The 19,949-nt window shown below is 46.8% G+C and overlaps 1 pseudogene; it reads right to left on the minus strand.

Annotated features, from left to right (window-relative positions):
• Positions 1 to 8,577: 8,577 nt before the first annotated feature.
• Positions 8,578 to 14,125, minus strand: LOC140908781 (uncharacterized; annotated as a pseudogene).
• Between the last annotated feature and the right edge of the window lie 5,824 nt (positions 14,126 to 19,949).

Raw genomic sequence — 19,949 nt, forward strand, 5'->3', positions numbered from 1 at the left:
ATGTTGATTTGTTCCTGTGTTAGTGTAAGGAATGTCCTGAGTAGTGTATTCCTCAATGAGATCTGAGGAAAGTGGCCTGTAGAATTTGGTATTGGAGAGTTGTCTGGCAGCCTCCTTTTGGTAGTCAGACCTGGTCATGATGACAACCGCACCTCCTTTATCAGTGCCTCTTTGATTAAAATGTCAGGATTGTTTCTGAGGCTGTGGATGGCATTGAGTTCTGCATGACTTAGGTTATGAGGCAAGCAATGTTGTTTTTCCACAATTTCTTCCTGTGCACATTGGAACTCATCCAGTACAAATGGCCCAGCATACGCACTTCATTCGAAGTGAGCATCTTTGAACCCCACACTCGGGAACAGGGGTTAAGGACCAACTCTGGTTGCAAGAGACTTTGCCCAGCTGTGCCTGATAGCCATGCTTTCAGTGGAAGTGGAGCTTAAAAAGGTTCAGCACAGCTCAGAACGGTCAGTGCAAGGGAGCAGACCTGCACTGATAGCAGTGTGGGGGCTCCTACTGTATTCCTGCAGGAGCCCTCACACTGCTCCAAACCAGACCTCCATTCAGAACCACAAGCAGAACACTGCAGGCTGTAAGCTAGGCCTTTGCCGTATCTCTGGAGAGGCAGGGACATGGTGGGAAGTATCCCAGTGACTAGGTTGGGTGGTATCCCTGTCCAGATTGCACAGGTGAGCTGCCTGTCCCAGGCAGGGCCAGCTCCAGGCACCAGCGAAGGAAGCAAGTGCCTGGGGCGGCCAATAGAAAGGGGTGGCACGTCCAGGTCTTCGGTGGCAATTTGGCCGTGGGTCCTCACTCCCTCTCTTCCTCTTCGGCGGCACTTCAGCGGCAGCTCAATCGGCTTTTTCTTTTTTTATTCTTTTCTTCGCAGCTTGGGGCGGCAAAAAAGTTGGACCCGGCCCTGGTCCCAGGACCCTGAATTGGAACCTGGTGGAGTGGGAGGACCAGGTTCCCCTACCACCAGCCCTGGACTTGAACCACTAGGTGCTACTACCAGTCCACAGACTTTGTCCATTAGGTAGTATGGCTAGCCAGTGCTCTGATTGCTAGGGGATGTGATCTAGGGAGACTGTCCTCCCATCATGCTTGTGTGTCTATTTTATTTACACTGCAACATGTGAGCATAATAATTGTCAGATATGCATTACCAGTAGTATCCAGAACATAGTATTTAGGTACAGTATTCAACTTAAAGCATATTATTCCTATCAGTGCTAATGGGAACTATGAACAATTCCAAGATCCCAAACCTTTAACATTTAACTAGAACTTTTCTATTATGTCTATTAATTTTTTTTACTGTACCTTTGTGGAAGGTACTGTACAAATGCAGAACAAGATCGTCCCTGTCCCAATGACCTGACAATTTCAGAGGAGTGTCCATGAAAGGCCTTGAAAGAGAATAGAAGCAGTTTATATTTGATGAAATAGTGAAAGGTAACCCGATGAAGGGATGCAAAGGGAGAGATGATATGGTCAAAGCAATGGACTAGGAAAATGTACATGAGCACAAAGCAGTGGTGAAGAAGAATTAAAGAAAAAGCCTTCCCAACATATTGCACTCTTCTTCAGAGTCCAAGCAAAATCCCAGTTGATGAAATCTCAGTGCACCAGGACTTTGTGGAATCTAACATTGATTGTGAGGCTAGCCTTACAAAGGAAGGGGAAGGGCAGATAGTGGGATGTTGGCTCCACCTCCCTCTGAACCAGTCAACACTGATGTTGAGGGAGAAGTCTCACTGCAATCTGTGAAAGAATATGTCAGTAGGCGCTGCTTCATGCACCCTGCTGACTGCACCACACTACCAGAGGGACTGACTATCACAAAAATGCCTGTTCAAGATGCTTTCAGTGCACACCTTCACCTCTCCCAATCTCATTCCTCCAAAGAGAATAGTGGTTTAGAGCTAAATTTGACTTTCTTATTTTTGGTTTAGATAATACAGTAAAAGTTGTGTTATCCAGCACTTTACCAACCAGAAAGCTCTATAAACCGGCATTTCTAATCTTCATTGAAAGTCCAGTTTATAGTCTGGTTGGCACAGGGCCAGCAGGCTCCCTACCTGGTTCTATGTGGCTCCCCAGAAGTGGCATCATGTCCCTGCTGCTCCTAGGTGGAGGAATGGCCACGGGGGCTCTGTGCACCGCCCCTGCCCCAAGCACTGGCTCTGCAGCTCCCATTGGCTGGGAATCGTGGCCAATGAGAGCTGCGGGGGTGGTGCCTGCGGGGTGGAAGCAGCGTGCAGAGTCACCTAGCTGTGCCTCTGTCTAGGAACAGCCGTGCCTCCGTCTAGGAGCAGCAGGGAGTCGCCCGAGGTGAGCACCCCCTGGATCTGCCACCCCACACCCTCTCCCATGCTCCAGCTCCCTGCCCCGAGCCCCCTCCCACAGCCAAACTCCCTCCCAGACCCTGCACCCCACACCCACACTCCCTCCCTCTTAGTTAATAGGAATATTTGACTTACCAGCACCCCCCATTCCCATCATCAATTAAACCAATTTAAGGCTTATAAAAATAAGACATAATATCCTCTAAATGGAAAGGGAAGGATTTTGCTCACTTAGACATATCAAAGTACTTAGACAATGCAGGAACAGGCACTACTGAAAAACCTAAGAAAGATGAATAGATAGTGGAGATATGCAAAGCACTGTCTTCGGTACCCATCTCTTCTATTTCAGCATAAACTCCTGCTATTTCAGCCCTGGTCTTCTCTTGTCAATGCCTCATAAGTAGTCACAGCAAATCTCACCCAATATGTAGAGGATTAATCATGTGGAATTTCAAGGAACTGGATAACTACATTCACTTTTGGCATAACAATAATCAAGTGCCTATGTATTATTTATCATAGTAGTGCCTAAAAATCCCAATTTAGATTGGGACCCCATTGTGATAGGTGCTGTGCAAACAAGCAGTGTGAACTTTTCATGGCTCTTAATCTAAATAAACAAGACAGAGAAAGATTGGGAGGAAGAAAGTTTTATCTCCCCATTACCAATGGGGAACTGAACCACAGGATTAAGTGACTCCTCTAACAGCAGACAGGAATTAAACTTCTATCTCTTAAGACCTTTTCTAATGCTGTAATCTCCAGACAAATTTCCTCTCACAAAAGCATCCTGCTTTGAAGTCAGGCCTTTATACAGTATTAATCCACTACTCAGATACTTCCATGTTCTCCCCTCATTTTGAATGTTTAGTTTGATGCCAGACCATCGATGCATGAACTCAAACAACATATGTACCAGAAACCTCTGCTTCTTTTCTGTACCATTGTTTGCACCTACCTGCTTTAACTCACCCAGCTTTCTGTGAACACTCATGAACTCTGCTTTCGAACGCAAGTCTCAGAACTCTTATTCTTTGCCCAGTTTCTCTAGTCTGACTGAAGTGTGCTTGGTGCAGGGCCAGAGAAGAAGGGGACAAGATGATGTTACATCAGCTCAGCAGCCTAGACTCACCCTTGGACCAATTTAGTCCCTGCCTTAAATTAGAACAGTATGAGGCTCCTCTAGCTTATACCCAGGTGTCCATAGCCTCATGTAGCCATTCTGGCAACAGAGGATAGCTGGTGCACAGAGGCTTCTTGCCATACCCCCTCATCCCAGGGCAGCACCCCACACTATGGGCCAGGTAGTGGATGGTATGGAACCACTAAGACAAATCGACATTTGGTGATTCCCCCTTATGCCAGGGGAATTTGCAGGAAGACTTTTAAGCCAGTTTTCTGTCTGTTTTGCACTTCCAGAGCAGGGGTCAGTGTATGGTCTTGTAAGGGTGTGTATACCGAGGATATTAGTCCAGAACAGCTATTCCTAATGAACTCAATGTGTGCAAGCACTTATTCTAAATTAATTTAATCTGCTTCCAGCGTGGATTATGCTAATTTGGAACAAGGCATTTTTATTGCAGAATAATAGCATCCACACATGAGCTCATTAGGAATAGTGAATCTGTTTTAAATTGACATCTTACCTTATTCTGGATTAACTTTCATGTGTAGACAAACTGTAAATAAAGATGCCTAAACAATTCATTCTTATGTCCCAGCTCTTGAGAAAAGACACTATTTACTATGCTGATGCCTCTTGTCTGAAAAATGCAAAGTTTGCCAAGGTTGGCCAATGTCTCTCATATCTAACAGATATTAGAATTTATTTACAGATGTTATCCATGGTGGCTCTGATCATCCAGGAAAGAAAGTAGCCATAAAGCTGTTTTAACTAGTCACTTTCTCCTTATAGGGGAATCTCAGGTGGTTCCTATGTTGCCACTCCCTTCTGGACACTGGCCCAGGAGGCATATAAGCCATTGGCCCTACTAATATAAGTAAATATCCTAAGTTTTTGCAGACTTGTTTGCTTGTAAACACCATGGTTGAATTTACTGAACGCCTAAACACTTTGACTAGTATTTTTAACCTGATATTCAAATACTCAGACATCCAGTACTCTCAAAATATCAGTTTACTCTTGTTAATATACTCCTATATGAAGATTCTGCCATTTACACCAGACAGGGATCAAACATAACCGCTAGTAAGTCCAAAGTCTATGTTGTAATGATTTACTGGGGAGGAGCTGGGGGGCATATTGTTTCCAGGCAGATTAAGGTAAAGGGTTCAGAATGCATAATTAATTAAGAGGAGATTGTGAGTAGAACCTAGTTCATGGAGCTGTGAACTGTCACTCTATGTTTCTAACTGAAATAGAAAACTGTTCTCCTTTTACCTTCAACAATGTGAATGGCTCATGCATTTGGAAGATCCCCCCCGCCTCAGGCTTTCAGAATGTGAATGCAAGATTTCATTCACATTAAACATGGTTTACTTGATTGCTTCAAAACAAAATGATGAAAATAAGATCCAGAACTTAGACAAAATTTAGCTATGAAATTCTCCAGTGCTAGGATGACTGATTTTTCGTATGCAATGTTGAAATGATGAATTACGTATGAGATCTCCCAAACTATTAAATTCCTATACTTGAAATTGTTAGGGCAGTTTACCTACCACAACGGCTAATGTCTGGACATGCTGATGCTGTCACACAACACCACACTGCTGCACTTTCCCAGGTCCCCTGCTTCTGCTTCTGGACTCAGTCCAGCAAGATAGTCACACTGAAGTTTATGGGATTATTCATATACTTAAAATGAAGCACCTGGCAGAATTGAACTCTTTGAGCATTGAACAGCAGCTGCAGCTCTAATCTACCTAATCCAAAATTACCTACTCCTGGTTTTGCCACTGGAGCCCAACACTCTGCTGGACTTAAGCCACAGTACCACCTGCCCAAACCTACTGGCAGCCCTGGATGAACACATACTCCAAGCACCGTACACACTAGTGAGTCAGTGTGATGAAGCAATGCTCATTTAAATTACAGCACATAATCTAACTCATTACAGTCATTTTGTCATTGGAGCTCCCAAAAGAAACACAGGAGCACAGAATGAGAGTAGGGCCAAGAACATTTTCATTCTATAGCACTCCAGCATTACTGGGCAGATCCTGATTTACTTTATCAGTATCAATTCAAGGAGAGAAGGTTTGACAATGTCAACTCAGAACACAAAAATGCGGTGCTCAGACGGGGAATGAATTAGCATCTCTTTTTGACCTGTCTAGCTGCCATCAAATACACATTCATAAGTGCAGGTGTTATTTGCATGTACATCACTCGTACAAGTGCTGATTGTAAGATGTGCCACAATTCAGGACTGACATCACGGTCCCATCCAGTCAGTAAAGTCTAGTGTCTTTCACTCTGTGCCCTGCCGCCTCCGGCTGAAATAGTCCTAGTGTATCAGGACACACTCCAAGGAACATGTCTTTTCATGAGCTAAAGACTCAGGTGGGAGATCATAAACATTCAAAATATGCTTGAGATTTGATTTAAGTTAATGATTATACAATGGGATGATCTATCGTACTTTTCAACTGTGTTAAGGAGTTTTTAGAGCAAAGAATAGACACTTTTATGCAGCATGTATTTAAATCAAAAGTAAATAAAAACAAGTTAAAATAATATTGTGATATCATGCCCTCAATTACTACACTTATTATTTGCAGAAACTACATTTAAGATAACAGGTGAGTTCAGGAGAAATTACCAAGCCAAAATCTGGTTTACACACATGTCTTTGAATATTGCTTAGTATTTCTATTACAGTTGCACCTAGGGGCCCCAGTCAGGATAGGGACCCCATTGTGCTAGGCCCACAGAGTAAGAGATAGTCCCCTGCCCTGAAGAGCTTACCATCTAAATAGACAGACAGAAACTAAGGCCTTAGGTCTTGTTTACGCTACAAAATTAGGTCGAATTTATAGATGTCGGTTTTGTAGAAAGCGTTTATATACAGTTAATTGTGTGTGTCCCCACACAAATGCTCTAGGTGCATGTAGTCTGCGGAGTGTGTCCACTGTACCGAGGCAACCATTGACTTCCAGAGCATTGCACTGTGGGCAGCTATCCCACAGTTCCTGCAGTCTCTGCCACCCATTTGAATTCTGGGTAGAAATCCCAATGCCTGATGGGGTAAAACTTTGTCACGGGAAGTTCTGGGTACATATCGTCAGGCCCCTCTTCCCTCCCTCCCTCCGTGAAAGCAACGGCAGACAACCGTTTCACGCCTTTTTTCCTGGGTTAGTCATGCAGACGCCATACGACAGCAAGCATGGAGCCCGCTCACCTAACCGTCACCGTATTTCTCTTGGGTGCTGGCAGACGTGGTACTGCATTGCTACACAGCAGCAGCTTATTGCCTTTTGGCGGCAGACAGTGCAGTATGACTGGTAGCTATCATCGAGGTAGTCCAGGGTGCTCTTTTAACCGACCTCGATGAGGTAAGGGGCGCCTGATCAAACGTGGGAGTGACTCAGCCAGGTCATTACCCTTTTAAGTTTCATCTCATGGCGATTCAGTCCTACCGGCAGTGCACTGTTTTTTAATCAGCAGCCAGGAGAAGACGATGGCCAGCAGTCTTACTGCATCGTCTTCTGCTGAGCACCCAGGAGATGATGATGGCTAGCAGTTGTACTACACAGTCTACTGCCAGCAAGATGTATAAAGATAGATGAAGTGGATCAAAACAAGAAATAAACCAGATTTCTTTTGTATTCATTTTCTCCTCCCTCCCTCCATGAAACCAACGGCCTGCTAAACCCAGTTTTGAGTTCTATCCTTGAGGTTTTGAGTTCTATCCTTGAGGGGGCCATTCTGTTTCTCGCAAGCCACCCACTTTGTTGATTTTAATTCCCTGTAATCCAACCCTGTAAGCCATGTCGTCAGTCACCCCTCCCTCCATCAGAGCAAAGGCAAACAATAGTTTTGCACCCTTTTCCCTGGATTGCCCGAGCAGGAGCAGACACCATAGCACAGCAAGCATGGAGCCCATTCAGCTCACTGCAGCAGTTATGACCATTGTAAACACCATTGTAAACAGTTTACAAGTGAGTGGCAAAAGCTCTGTGGAAGCTTGCAACGCCAGACAGCTACCGGTCAGTTGGTAATCAATTTGGAGAGGGTAAATCTACTGTGGGGGTTGCTGTGATGAAAGTATCCAATCCAATCATTGAGCTGCTGCTATCAAAGGTAGTGACTCTGGGAAATGTGCAGGTCACACTAGATGGCTTTGCTGCAATGGAATTCCTTAACTGCGCTGAGGCTATAGATGGAACGCATATTCCTATCGTGGGACCAGATCACCAGGGCAGCCAGTACATAAACCGCAAAGGGTACTTTTCAATGGTGATGCAAGCACTGGTGGATCATAAGAGATGTTTCACCAACATCAACATGGGATGGCCAGGAAAGGTTCATGACACTCACGTCTTCAGGAACTCTGGTCTGTTTGAACAGCTGCAGGAAGGGATTTACTTCCTAGACCAGAAAATAACCGTTGGGGATGTTGAAATGCCTATAGTTATCCCCGGGGAACCAGCCTACCCCTTAATGCCCTGGCTCATGAAGCTGTACATAGGCACCCTAGACAGTAGTAAAGAGCTGTTCAACTATAGGCTGAGCAAGTGCAGAATGGTGGTAGAGTGTGCATTTGGACGTTTAAAGGGTCGCTGGCGCAGTTTACTGACTCACTCAGACCTCAGCGAAACCAATATTCCCATTGTTATTGCTACTTGCTGTGTGCGCCACAATCTCTGTGAAAGTAAGGGGGAGACGTTTATGGTGGGGTGGGAGGTTAAGACAAATCACCTGGCCGCTGATTATGCACAGCCAGACACCAGGGTGGTTAGAAGAGCACAGCAGGAAGTGGTACACATCAGAAAAGCTTTGAAAACCAGTTTCATGACTGGCCAGGGTACTGTGTGACACTTTTGTTTGTTTCTCCTTGAAGAAAACCCACCCCCTTGGTTGCCTCTAAATTCCCTGTAAGCCACTCGCCCTCTCCCCTTCGATCACAGCCTGCTTGCAAAGGAAATAACGTCACTATCGTTTAAAAAAACATGTATTCTTTATTAATAGCTTATAAAAATAGGGAGATAACTCACAAGGTAGCCCGGGTGAGGTGTGGGAGGAGGGTAGGAAAAGGCCACTTTAAAACTTGTTGAATGACAGCCTTCTGTTGCTTTGGCTGTCCACTGGGGTGGAGTGGTTGGGTGCCCGGAGCCTCCCAGCCCGCGTTCTTGGGCATGTGGGTGAGGAGGCTATGGCACTTGGGGATGAGAGAGGGCAGTTAAGCAGGGGCTGCAGTGGCAGTCTGTGATCCTGCTGCCGTTCATGAACCTCCACCAGACACCGGAGCATGTCCGTTTGATCCCGCAGTAGCCCCAGTGTTGCTTCATGCCTCCTCTGATCTTCCTGCCACCACCACTCCTCACGTTCATTGGCCACCATCCTGTACTCTGTTATTGTGTCCCTCCACACAGCTCTGTCAGTGCTGGACGACTGCATGAGCTCAGAGAACATGTTATCGCACGTGCGTTTTTTTCGCTGCCTTATCTGAGATAGCCTTTGGGACAGAGGAGGGAGGCTTGAAACATTTGCAGCTGCTGGAGGAAAAAAAAGGGAGTGAAGTATTTAAAAAGATACATTTTACAGAACAATGGCTATACTCTTTCACGGTGAACAACACTATTCACATTACATAGCACATGTGATTTTGGTACAAGTTCGCATTTTCCATCTTATATTGAGTGCCTGCGACTTTGGTGGTAGAGATCACACACGCAGGGCCGAGCAACAGAATTCAGCTTGCAGGCAGCCATGGTAAGCCATAGTCTTTCGGCTTCTGCAAGTCTTTCGGCTTCATAACAGCAGCCCCCTCCTTTCCCATACCAAGCAAAGCCCATTGAGTTGGCCATTTAGTGCTGCGGTTTTCCTGTTAACGTGCAGCAGCAGAAACCAAACTAACCCCCTCCCCCCATCCAATTCTCTGGAATGATCGCTTTTCCCCTCCCACCACCACCTGGCTGGTATCAGGGAAGATCCCTGCTAGCCAAACGTGAACTGCTCAGCGCCAATGCCCCCCCACACCCCCCTGCATGGCTAATTGCGGGGAAGTACACTCTCACCAGAGGTCCCTTCTCCGGCTTCGTTGGGTTGGGAGGGTATTTCAATCAGGGTGATAAAAAGATCCTGGCTGTCGGGGAGAAAGGTGTGCTGTGTGCTCTCCCCAAGCTCGTCATCCTCCTCCTCATCTTCCCCATCTGCAAAATCCTCATCATCAGGGTCCACAGACAGGGGTGGGGTAGTGGTGGTGCCCCCCCCTAGAATTGCATGCAGCTCAGCATAGAAGCAGCATGTCTGAGGCTCTGTCCCAGAGTGTCTGTTTGATTGTTTCGTTTTCTGGTAAACTTGTCTGAGCTCCTTAAGTTTCACGCAGCACTGTGTTGCATCCCTGATGTAGCCTCTGTCCCTCATGGCCTCTGAGATTTTTTGAAATATTTTGGCATTTCATCTTTTGGAACGTAGTTCTGATAGCATGGATTCCTCTCCCCATATACCAATCAGATCCAGTACCTCCCGTTCGGTCCATGCTGGAGCTCTTTTTCGATTGGGGACTGCATGGTCACCTGTGCTGATGAGCTCGCCTGGCCAAACAGGAAATGAGATTCAAAAGTTCCCAGGGCTTTTCCTGTACACCTGGCCAGTGCATCAGAGTTCAGAGTGCTGTCCAGAGCGGTCACAATGGTGCACTTTGGGATAGCTCCTGTAGGCCAATACCTTCGAATTGCGTCCACACTAACCTTAATTCGAAACAGCGATGTCGATTTCAGCAGTAATCGTTGGGGAGGAGTACAGAAATCGGTTTTAAGAGCCCTTTATGTCAAAAAAATGGCTTAATTTTGTGGATGGATGCAGGGTTAATTCGGATTTAACGCTGCTGAATCCGACAAACTCGTAGTATAGACCAGGCCTAATAGCCAAAGAACAGAACTTACATTTCCCTCTGCACCCTGATTCATTGTTTTTCATTTTCCCAAACCAGCCCCTCCCACTCACCCTCCCTCTTGCCACAAGGCACAATTATCCCCAGATTATCTCCTCTTCACCCCAACTCCTGTCCGATGAAAAATCAAAAGCCCTGACTTTACTGTTCTAGGAGAGGGTAGTAACTTTTAACTCATGAAAATCAAAAAGGTACAACGGGTACATTGACTACTGATGTATTCTCTTTCTGTCTAATACCTTTAAAATTGAATGCATTAGCTGGGATCTCATTTATTTCTTGCGCTGATGGCTGACTATATCATATTATAAAAGCCTAAAAATGTGACATGCTTGATAGCTTTTTAATGAGCAACCTCCAAAATAAATGTTCTTATTTTAACATCGAATCCTTGCACTTTGAGAATATAAAAATATTTTTGTTTTTGGTTCACCCATCTCATATTATGTTGATTTTATTGCATAGAAAGTGTGGTTTTCCTCCACTTATCTAGGCTATGACAATCTTAGACTGCTGTACGTCTCACTTCCAGAATTTTTAATGGGCTATAAACTACCGCACATGCACTAATGCCTGTGAAAAGTCATGAAGTTGTAAAATTGCATTAGTGCCATAGAGTACAATATATTTTTTAAATGACTGAAAATGAGGACTGCAGAAGAAGATTCAAGAGGTTACGCTTTTCCATTCTGATTGAGATTAGATTTGAGAGTGAAAGAAAATGATTTCCAGGGGATAAAAGAAGAGTGACAATCAATGTCACTTTTATGTGTAATCCCCATGTGACATTTTACCAGCTCCTGGAGCTGCAAACATCCTTGAGGGCTTTAGCAGTAATGGTTACCAGAGCTCTCTGACTCTATTTCCTAGCATGCTTAGAATCAGGAGTGGGGATAGAAGGAACAGGACACATCTGCAAAGGCCAATAGGGAGGCTGCTGCATGGGGTAATCTGTGAGGGGACAGCTTGACTTTATCCAAAGGAGAGAGAGTTCACTTTCTGTTTTGGTGTAGAAGCTGGGAGAGAGATAAACTCACACTGCCTCCAAAGGAAGTTTTGCACTGCAGTGAGACTCTAAGATGCCTGGACCAGGTAGCTCCAGCCCTATAGTAACCAGCATCCCACAGAGATACAGAGATCCAATCCAGCACCAGCTACTGAAAGCCAGCCCAGACTCCAGGAGAATTCTAGACCAGGGAACCAGTGAGCCCATTTGGAGACAAGAGACAGCTCTGCCCTGCCAAAGGGTGAAGATAAAATAACATGACTTTTGCTTAAATCAGCTAATGCCACAGAGCTGCAGCCCTGCATCTTAGGAAACTCAGCCTCAGCCTACCCTCTGCCTTGAGAAGGTGCCAGGGAGAGCTAGAGTTTGAGTGTTGGGAGGCAGGGAATGGCTTATTTATTAATGTTTATAAATTATTAGTTAACTTTAAAACTTTTCTTCCCCAGATGGTATTTTCCTATTCCCATTAAAGTCTCCCTTTGTTATTCTGTTATTTGTGGGTGTGTCATTCCTTTCCTGGGAGTGGTTTTATTTACTTTATTGTCCCTTGTGTACTGGGCTTTACAATCCTTGCCAGCTTGTAGGACACAGGACTGTCCCTTGCTTTTTCCTCAAGGAACAGTCCTGTGTACCTGGCACAGTGAGAAGTCACATTGGGTGGAGGACCCAGGAACCAGAAAAGCACCCAGGACCGGACCCATATGAGGAGAGGGGAGAAGCAATTCCAAATATTGGTTATAGCAAGCACCAAGGTGTTGCGGTTCAAATACAAGACAGCACAGAGCTTTTAGCAAGCAAACGAGCTGGTCTGCCAACCAACTTCTGCCTGTCAGCATTCCACCTTCCCCTTTATTCTTTCTCTCCCCCCGCACATTACATTCTCCAACAGATAAAAGGAATACACTGGCTTTGTTTAACATTCTTATTTACCAGTTTCTATCTACCGCATTCCTTGCTCTCGGGCCTTGAGCCCAGTCCTGGGAGGCTTCCCACGGTTCATGTCATCTGGGCGAGATTCCAAGGTTCATGCCCTTGAGAAGAGCTGTGTGTGCACAGCTCCTATACAACACTCCGGGTGTGCCCTGAATGTTGCCAAGCGCATGAACCTTGTATGAATCCTACATCCCCTCCTTTTTTATTTGTGCTTGGCTATCTCATGGTAGCCATCAATTTGCTTTTGCAAGCCAATTAACTCCCAGACAGACAAGGTCACAAGGTCGTGGAGCCTGCCAGGGTGGGTCTCGACAAAGCCTTAACAAAAAGGAAATACATTGCACACAGCAACAGCAAAAAATAAGCTTAAGAAGGTAAAGTGTAATTGGCCGGGCCCTAATTAGCCATGCTAGAGTACTGGGAAGAGAGGTTTGCGTAAGCAGCGAGCATCATCTCATTCCCAATTTCCTCAGGGTGATGACATACTGGAATAAGGCACGTACCTAACAATTCTTCGGCTGCTACAAAATCAGATAAACAAAAGTGGGTAACATTTGCTATTGAAGCCAATCTTTCCCATAGGTTATATGTCATTCGGGCCCGTAACGGAGAAAGTGCTCCCGAGCCAACCCCTACAGGAAATAGCAGGCACAAAAGGCATACAGTCAATACAGAATTAGCAGTAATTTGGGCGAGAATTGCCACAAACAAAGTCTCGGAAGTCTCTGGCTGTTGGTTTGCTGCCAGTCTTCGTTGAGCCGCAGCGACCAATGCTTTTACTGCTCCCCATGTCACGGGCTGGCTTGGGACGCTACGCCTCCTCCGTTTCCGTCCCGCCGTTGTCGACCCGGGAGGCACCGCATTCTCCTCCAAGGTCAGCTGAAACTCCGGTATGGGGTTCAACAGCCCCTGGTGCCACGCCATGCTGTTTCAGTGCCGGTCGCACACACTGGGCCGGAACACACAACGGTCCTGCAGGGAGAGACACAGCAGCATATCCCTGACCCCAAGTGATTAGAGGTACTGGGCTCAGCCATTGCGGATTGGGCAGCTGACGGTAATAGACACGCGGTCTTTCCAGTACCTCGGATTTGTGAAAATGCCAATCCGTGGGGGTCTGCTGATCTGCGTTCAGCATTAAATTATTTAAAATAAACAAAAGGATATGCAATTGTTGCTGAATGTCTCCTAAGGTTCAGAGACACAGCTCCCCTTGTTTTAATTGTTTGTCGAGCAAGGTTTTTAGCGTGCGATTTGCACGTTCAACAATAGCTTGGCCTGTGGAATTATAAGGGATCCCGTGTTTGAGACGGACGTCCCATTGGGCACAAAAGGTGGAGAGGGCTGTGGAGCAATAGGCTGGGGCATTATCCGTTTTTATCTGGCTCGGGTGACCCATAACAGCAAAACAGGCTAGCAAATGGTGAATAACTTTGGGAGTGGCTTCCCCACGCTGTGGGGTTGCCCAGAGGAATCCTGAATAGGTATCAATGGAAACATGTAAAAACGAATAGGGGCGGAATTGTGGCACATGAGTGACATCCATTTGCCACAGCTGATTCGCTGCGGTACCTCTGGGGTTAATGGCATAAGAAAAGGTAGGGGCAGCAGCGGCACAGTGGGGGCAGGAATGAACGATAGAACGTGCATGATCAGCAGGAATGTGAAACTGTCGGGCCAAAACAGAGGCAGACTGATGAAAAAAGGAATGGCTTTCAATGGGGTCAGAAAAGAGGGAATTTACCTGACCACATAACGCGCAATCAGCGCACGCATTGCCTTCAGTAAGTAGCCCAGGCAGAGGGGTATGACTGCGAATATGAGCAACAAAATAAGGGAAATTACAAGTGGTGATGAGATACTGTAAGGACAAAAACAGGCGAAGAAGGTCCGCATCGACCTGAGGGGTAATAAGGGAAAGGGGTAAATGATCAATTACCTGATAAACATAATGTGTGTCCACAATCAAATTAAAGGGAGAATCAGCGAAAAGTTGAAAGGCCAAAATAACAGCAGCTAGTTCCAAGGACTAGTGAAGCTCTCCAAGCGCTGTGCATGCAAATATTATTGTACAAGTGAATGAAGCGCTTTCAGTTTTTCTAGGGGGAGGGGCCACTAGTCAATCCATACGGGCTCTAAGGATTGCCATACCAATGGTAATGCAGATGGCAAGGTGGGTGAGGGAGGATTTTGGTCCATTATATATTAATATCGAGGGTGGTGTCCAGCTTTACAAGTAAGTCACGGCCCCAAATATTGAGGTGGACAGGGAGTACAAAAGGGCGGATTGTAGCAAGGGCATGGCCTCCTGGTTTAGAGACCGTGACCCAAGACAAACTTTGGCGCCCGGGTTTCCTACCCCCGATCCCCCACAACTCTTTAGAAGGAACTGTTGGCCAACCGACCAGCCACTCCGGATCACAAATCACCGTAACGTCAGCTCCAGTGTCCTCCAGCCCTGTAAAAGGAACATTATTTAAGAGAAGTGTTACCTGAGGTTTCGAGGGGCGGACCGACATTGTTAGAGCAACAAGTGGAGAGGACGTGTTGTGAGACGGCAACTGAGACAGCGTCGATCCAAAGCCGTTCCCGCCCCAGGCTTGATCCTCTGCGGCTGGCACCTGATAGGGGACTAAAATCAATTGTGCAATTGACCGTCCATGCGGGAGAGACTGCGGAAGATGGGTCCACACCTGAACCTTAATAACGCCGGTGTAATCGGCGTCAATGACCCCTGGGATGACAAAAAAACCCTGTTTTCCAGCGTGTGAGCGAGGGAAAACCAGACCCACAAATCCAGCAGGGAGAGGTCCCATCACCTGTGTAGGTATGGCGCAAACCTCCCCCGGCAACTGAAAATCAGCGTCCTCCTGCATAATCAAATCAAGCCCTGCACTTCCGGCAGTCGCCGCCCTCATGGAGTCTACGGATTTTAAAGCAGAGGAACAGTTGTCTGAGTGGGAAACACCCCCGTTTGGCCCTGGGTTTGGGGGAGACCTGTCGTGCGGTTTCCCGACCCGCTACGACACTGATTAGCCCAGTGATAGCCCTTCTGACACTTGGGGCACTTCTTTGAGGGGCGGGCAGGCGCCGTCGATGAGCAGCACTCCCGCTGAAGGTGACCCTCCTTACCACAGTGGTAACAACGCTTCCCCTCCTTCCCGCTTTTCCGCAAGGCAGTGGCCAGAACCCCAGCTTTATGTGCTTGTGTGCCGATGTTTTGGCACGCCCGCAGCATGTCCGACAGCTCTAGAATGCCAGCAGCTTGTGCCACCTGGAGAGCACGTCGGCAATCCTCATTCGCATTTTCAACCGCCATTTTTAACAGGATCTCCTGAGCTGCCGCAGGGTTATCCACCTGTCGGAGGATAGCCTCCTGCAATCTGTTGGTAAAATCCATAAAGGACTCTGATGCACCCTGACGGATACTGGCAAAGCTTTTGGTAGGCTTGATTTGATTATGCAGGAGGACGGGTGTGCCCTGAATGTTGCCAAGCGCATGAACCTTGTATGAATCCTACACCAAGGAGAGGGAAAGAGAGCGTTGAGCCAGACCTGAGAAGAGGGGACCTGGAAAGGTCCTAGAGAAATGTGCTCACTGCAACTGAATGCACAGAGTCTTTGTCTGGCAGCGGGAAGAAAAGGGGTCTTTCAAGGGTTGCATTAGGCTTATAAGGGGGAAGAGGGGAGACTTATTTGAATGGAGCCAAGGGAGAATAGGAAGGGGCCTGTCATAAATATAAAGGGAAGGGTAAACCCCTTTGAAATCCCTCCTGGCCAGGGGAAAGCTCCTCTCACCTGTAAAGGGTTAAGAAGCTAAAGGTAACCTCGCTGGCACCTGACCAAAATGACCAATGAGGAGACAAGATACTTTCGAAAGCTGGGAGGAGGGAGAGAAACAAAGGGTCTGTGTCTGTCTGTAGTCGTCTTGGCCGGGGACAGAACAGGAATGGAGTCTTAGAACTTTTAGTAAGTAATCTAGCTAGGTATGTGTTAGATTATGGTTTCTTTAAATGGCTGAGAAAAGAATTGTGCTGAATAGAATAACTATTTCTGTCTGTGTATCTTTTTTGTAACTTAAGGTTTTGCCTAGAGGGGTTCTCTATGTTTTTGAATCTAATTACCCTGTAAGATATATACCATCCTGATTTTACAGGGGGAATTTCTTTATTTCTATTTACTTCTATTTTTTATTAAAAGTCTTCTTGTAAAACACTGAATGCTTTTTCATTGTTCTCAGATCCAAGGGTTTGGGTTTGTGGTCACCTATGCAAATTGGTGAGGCTTTTTATCCAACATTTCCCAGGAAAGGGGGGGTGCAAGTGTTGGGAGGATTGTTCATTGTTCTTAAGATCCAAGGGTCTGGGTCTGTAGTCACCTAGGCAAATTGGTGAGGCTTTTTACCAAACCTTGTCCAGGAAGTGGGGTGCAAGGTTTTGGGAAGTATTTTGGGGGGAAGGACGCGTCCAAACAGCTCTTCCCCAGTAACCAGTATTAGTTTGGTGGTGGTAGCGGCCTGTCCAAGGTGTAATATTTTGTACCTTGGGGAAGTTTTGACCTAAGCTGGTAAAGATAAGCTTAGGAGGTTTTTCATGCAGGTCCCCACATCTGTACCCTAGAGTTCAGAGTGGGGGAGGAACCTTGACATGGTGGCACAGTGGTGGGATTAACCTGAAATCATTTTGAGATCCAGTTGAGATTTTTTGAACTAGAAATACAGATTTTAAAAAGGAATTTTTAGGAAGTCCAGAAGGCAGCTTTGAAACTGAAAGCAGCTTGGTTTCTCTCTGCTTTGTGGCCAAGCAGAGACAAAACGGGATTATCTTGTGAATTGCAGGTTTTCTTTGCCTGGAGGCAGGGTACTTAACTCCTGCAGGGAAATTCACAGTCTTCCAACCCAGAGTTTTTTTTTTTTTTCTTTTCTTCCTAAAAGTAAATAGGGGGTGTGTGCTCTACCCATTTGCCTGGAGACAAAAGTGGCAGGGTTTTTTTTAGGATTTTGATTTTTTTTTTGTTTTACAAGGAGCACAGGTTTGAAAAGAAATTTTTTTTCTTCTTTGGGCTGGGTAAGCAGGTTTCCAAGTAGTTGGAGGTTTTTTGCTTTAATTTGGGCCCAGAGCAGAGACAAGGGAATTGTCTTTTTCTGTAGGCTGACAATCACTATCAGAGAATAGGTATTCTATTCCAGCACAGCAAAATTTTACAGCCAAGTTTTGTTTGTTTATTTCTAAACCTCGGGTGTAAAGTTAGTTAAAAACAGAGAGGTTAGAATGGCCAAATCCTCAGCTCGACTACAGCTGGAATTAGCCAAATTTCAGGCTGAGGAAAAACAAAGGGAACATGAAAGACAGATAGAACTCATGCGGCTGAAGGAGGAGGAGAAGGAAAAAGAGAGGAAGCATGTGGAGGAGATGGAGAGGATAAAGGCCCAGCAGAATATACCAACAAACCCTAGCAATCCTTCTCCAGGTACCACTTCCCGTCCCAGAAAGTTCCCCACCTACAAGGCAGGTGATGACACTGAGGCCTTCTTAGAAAACTTCGAAAGGGCCTGCCTTGGGTACAACATCTCTACTGACCAATACATGGTAGAGCTGAGGCCGCAGCTCAGTGGACCCTTAGCTGAGGTGGCAGCTGAAATGCCTAAAGAACACATGAACAAGTATGAACTGTTTAAATCCAAGGCGAGAGTCAGAATGGGGATAACACCCGAGCAGTCTCGTCGGAGGTTCAGAGCCCTAAGGTGGAAACCAGACATGTCATTTACCCGACATGCCTACCACATTGTAAAACATTGGGATGCCTGGATATCAGGAGCAAATGTTGAATCTCCAGTAAATTTGCCCTTCCTAATGCAAATGGAACAATTCTTAGAGGGTGTTCCTGAGGAAATAGAAAGATACATCCTAGATGGGAAACCCAAAACTGTAATTGAGGCAGGAGAGATTGGAGCCAGATGGGTGGAGGTGGCAGAGAAGAAGAAAACTGGTCGCAGTTGGAGCGGAGACCAGAAGGGACCACCCCACACCACACCCTATTACCGGGGGCCGCCCAAAGCCCCACCTACCTCCCAAAGAACCCTCCAGACCCCTTATCGTCCCGCCACCCCGTTCTCCAGCAACCCTCCTCGCCCTAGTGACCCGTCAGCTGGACGATGTTTTAAGTGTAACGAGCTGGGGCATGTAAAGGCCAACTGCCCCAAGAACCCCAACAGATTACAGTTCATTGCACCGGAATCACACCAGAGGTCCACAGGCCCAGATACCTCCCAGATACCCTTGGAGCGGAGGGAAACTGTGAGTGTGGGTGGGAAGAAGGTCACCGCGTGGAGGGACACCGGAGCACAAGTGTCAGCTATCCATGCTTCCTTAGTGGACCCCAATTTAATCAACCCAGAGATCCAAGTGACGATTCAACCCTTCAAGTCCAACTCTTTCAATTTGCCTACAGCCAAGTTGCCTGTCCAGTACAAGGGCTGGTCAGGAATGTGGACTTTTGCAGTCTATGATGATTATCCCATCCCCATGCTGTTGGGGGAAGACTTGGCCAATCATGTGAAGCAGGCCAAGAGGGTGGGAATGGTCACCCGCAACCAGGCTAAACAAGCCGTGAGGCCTAGCTCTGTTCCGGAAACTTCTATCAGGACCCAGTCAGAGGTGATGGACCTGGACCCCAGGCCAATGTCTGCAACAGCAGTAGTGGATCCAGTCCCAGAGACCCAGACGGAACCAGTCCCAGAACCGGAACCAGCCGAACAACCAACACCAGACCCCGTGTCAGCACTGAATCCAGTACTTGCAACCTCAACACCAGAGGGCCCCACCGAACCTGAACTGGCAGCAGCCGATAACCCTACACAAGAGGCTCAGCCGGAGCCTGAATCCCAACATAGTGCATCAGCGGAGAGCGGTTCACAGTCAACAGAAACAGCTCCATCCCCTATATCGCTTCCAGAGGGACCAAGCCTAGGTCCACAATCCCATGAGGAACTGATGTCTCCAGCATCAAGGGAACAGTTCCAGACCGAACAGGAAGCAGATGAAAGCCTCCAGAGAGCTTGGACGGCGGCACGGAGCAACCCACCGCCTCTCAGCTCTTCTAATCGATCCAGGTTTGTTGTAGAAAGAGGACTTTTATACAAGGAAACTCTTTCTGGGGGACACCAGGAAGACTGGCATCCTCAGAGACAGTTGGTAGTTCCAACTAAATACCGGGCCAAGCTCTTGAGCTTAGCCCATGATCACCCTAGTGGCCATGCTGGGGTGAACAGGACCAAAGACCGTTTGGGGGGGTCATTCCACTGGGAGGGAATGGGCAAGGATGTTTCTACCTATGTCCAGTCTTGTGAGGTGTGCCAAAGAGTGGGAAAACCCCAAGACCAGGTCAAAGCTCCTCTCCAGCCACTCCCCATCATTGAAGTTCCATTTCAGCGAGTAGCTGTGGATATTCTGGGTCCTTTTCCGAAAAAGACACCCAGAGGAAAGCAGTACATACTGACTTTCATGGATTTTGCCACCCGATGGCCGGAAGCAGTAGCTCTAAGCAAAACCAGGGCTAAAAGTGTGTGCCAGGCACGAG

Source organism: Lepidochelys kempii, chromosome 3 (genome assembly GCF_965140265.1).
Source record: "Lepidochelys kempii isolate rLepKem1 chromosome 3, rLepKem1.hap2, whole genome shotgun sequence".
In the NCBI taxonomy this organism is placed as follows: Eukaryota; Metazoa; Chordata; order Testudines; family Cheloniidae; genus Lepidochelys; species Lepidochelys kempii.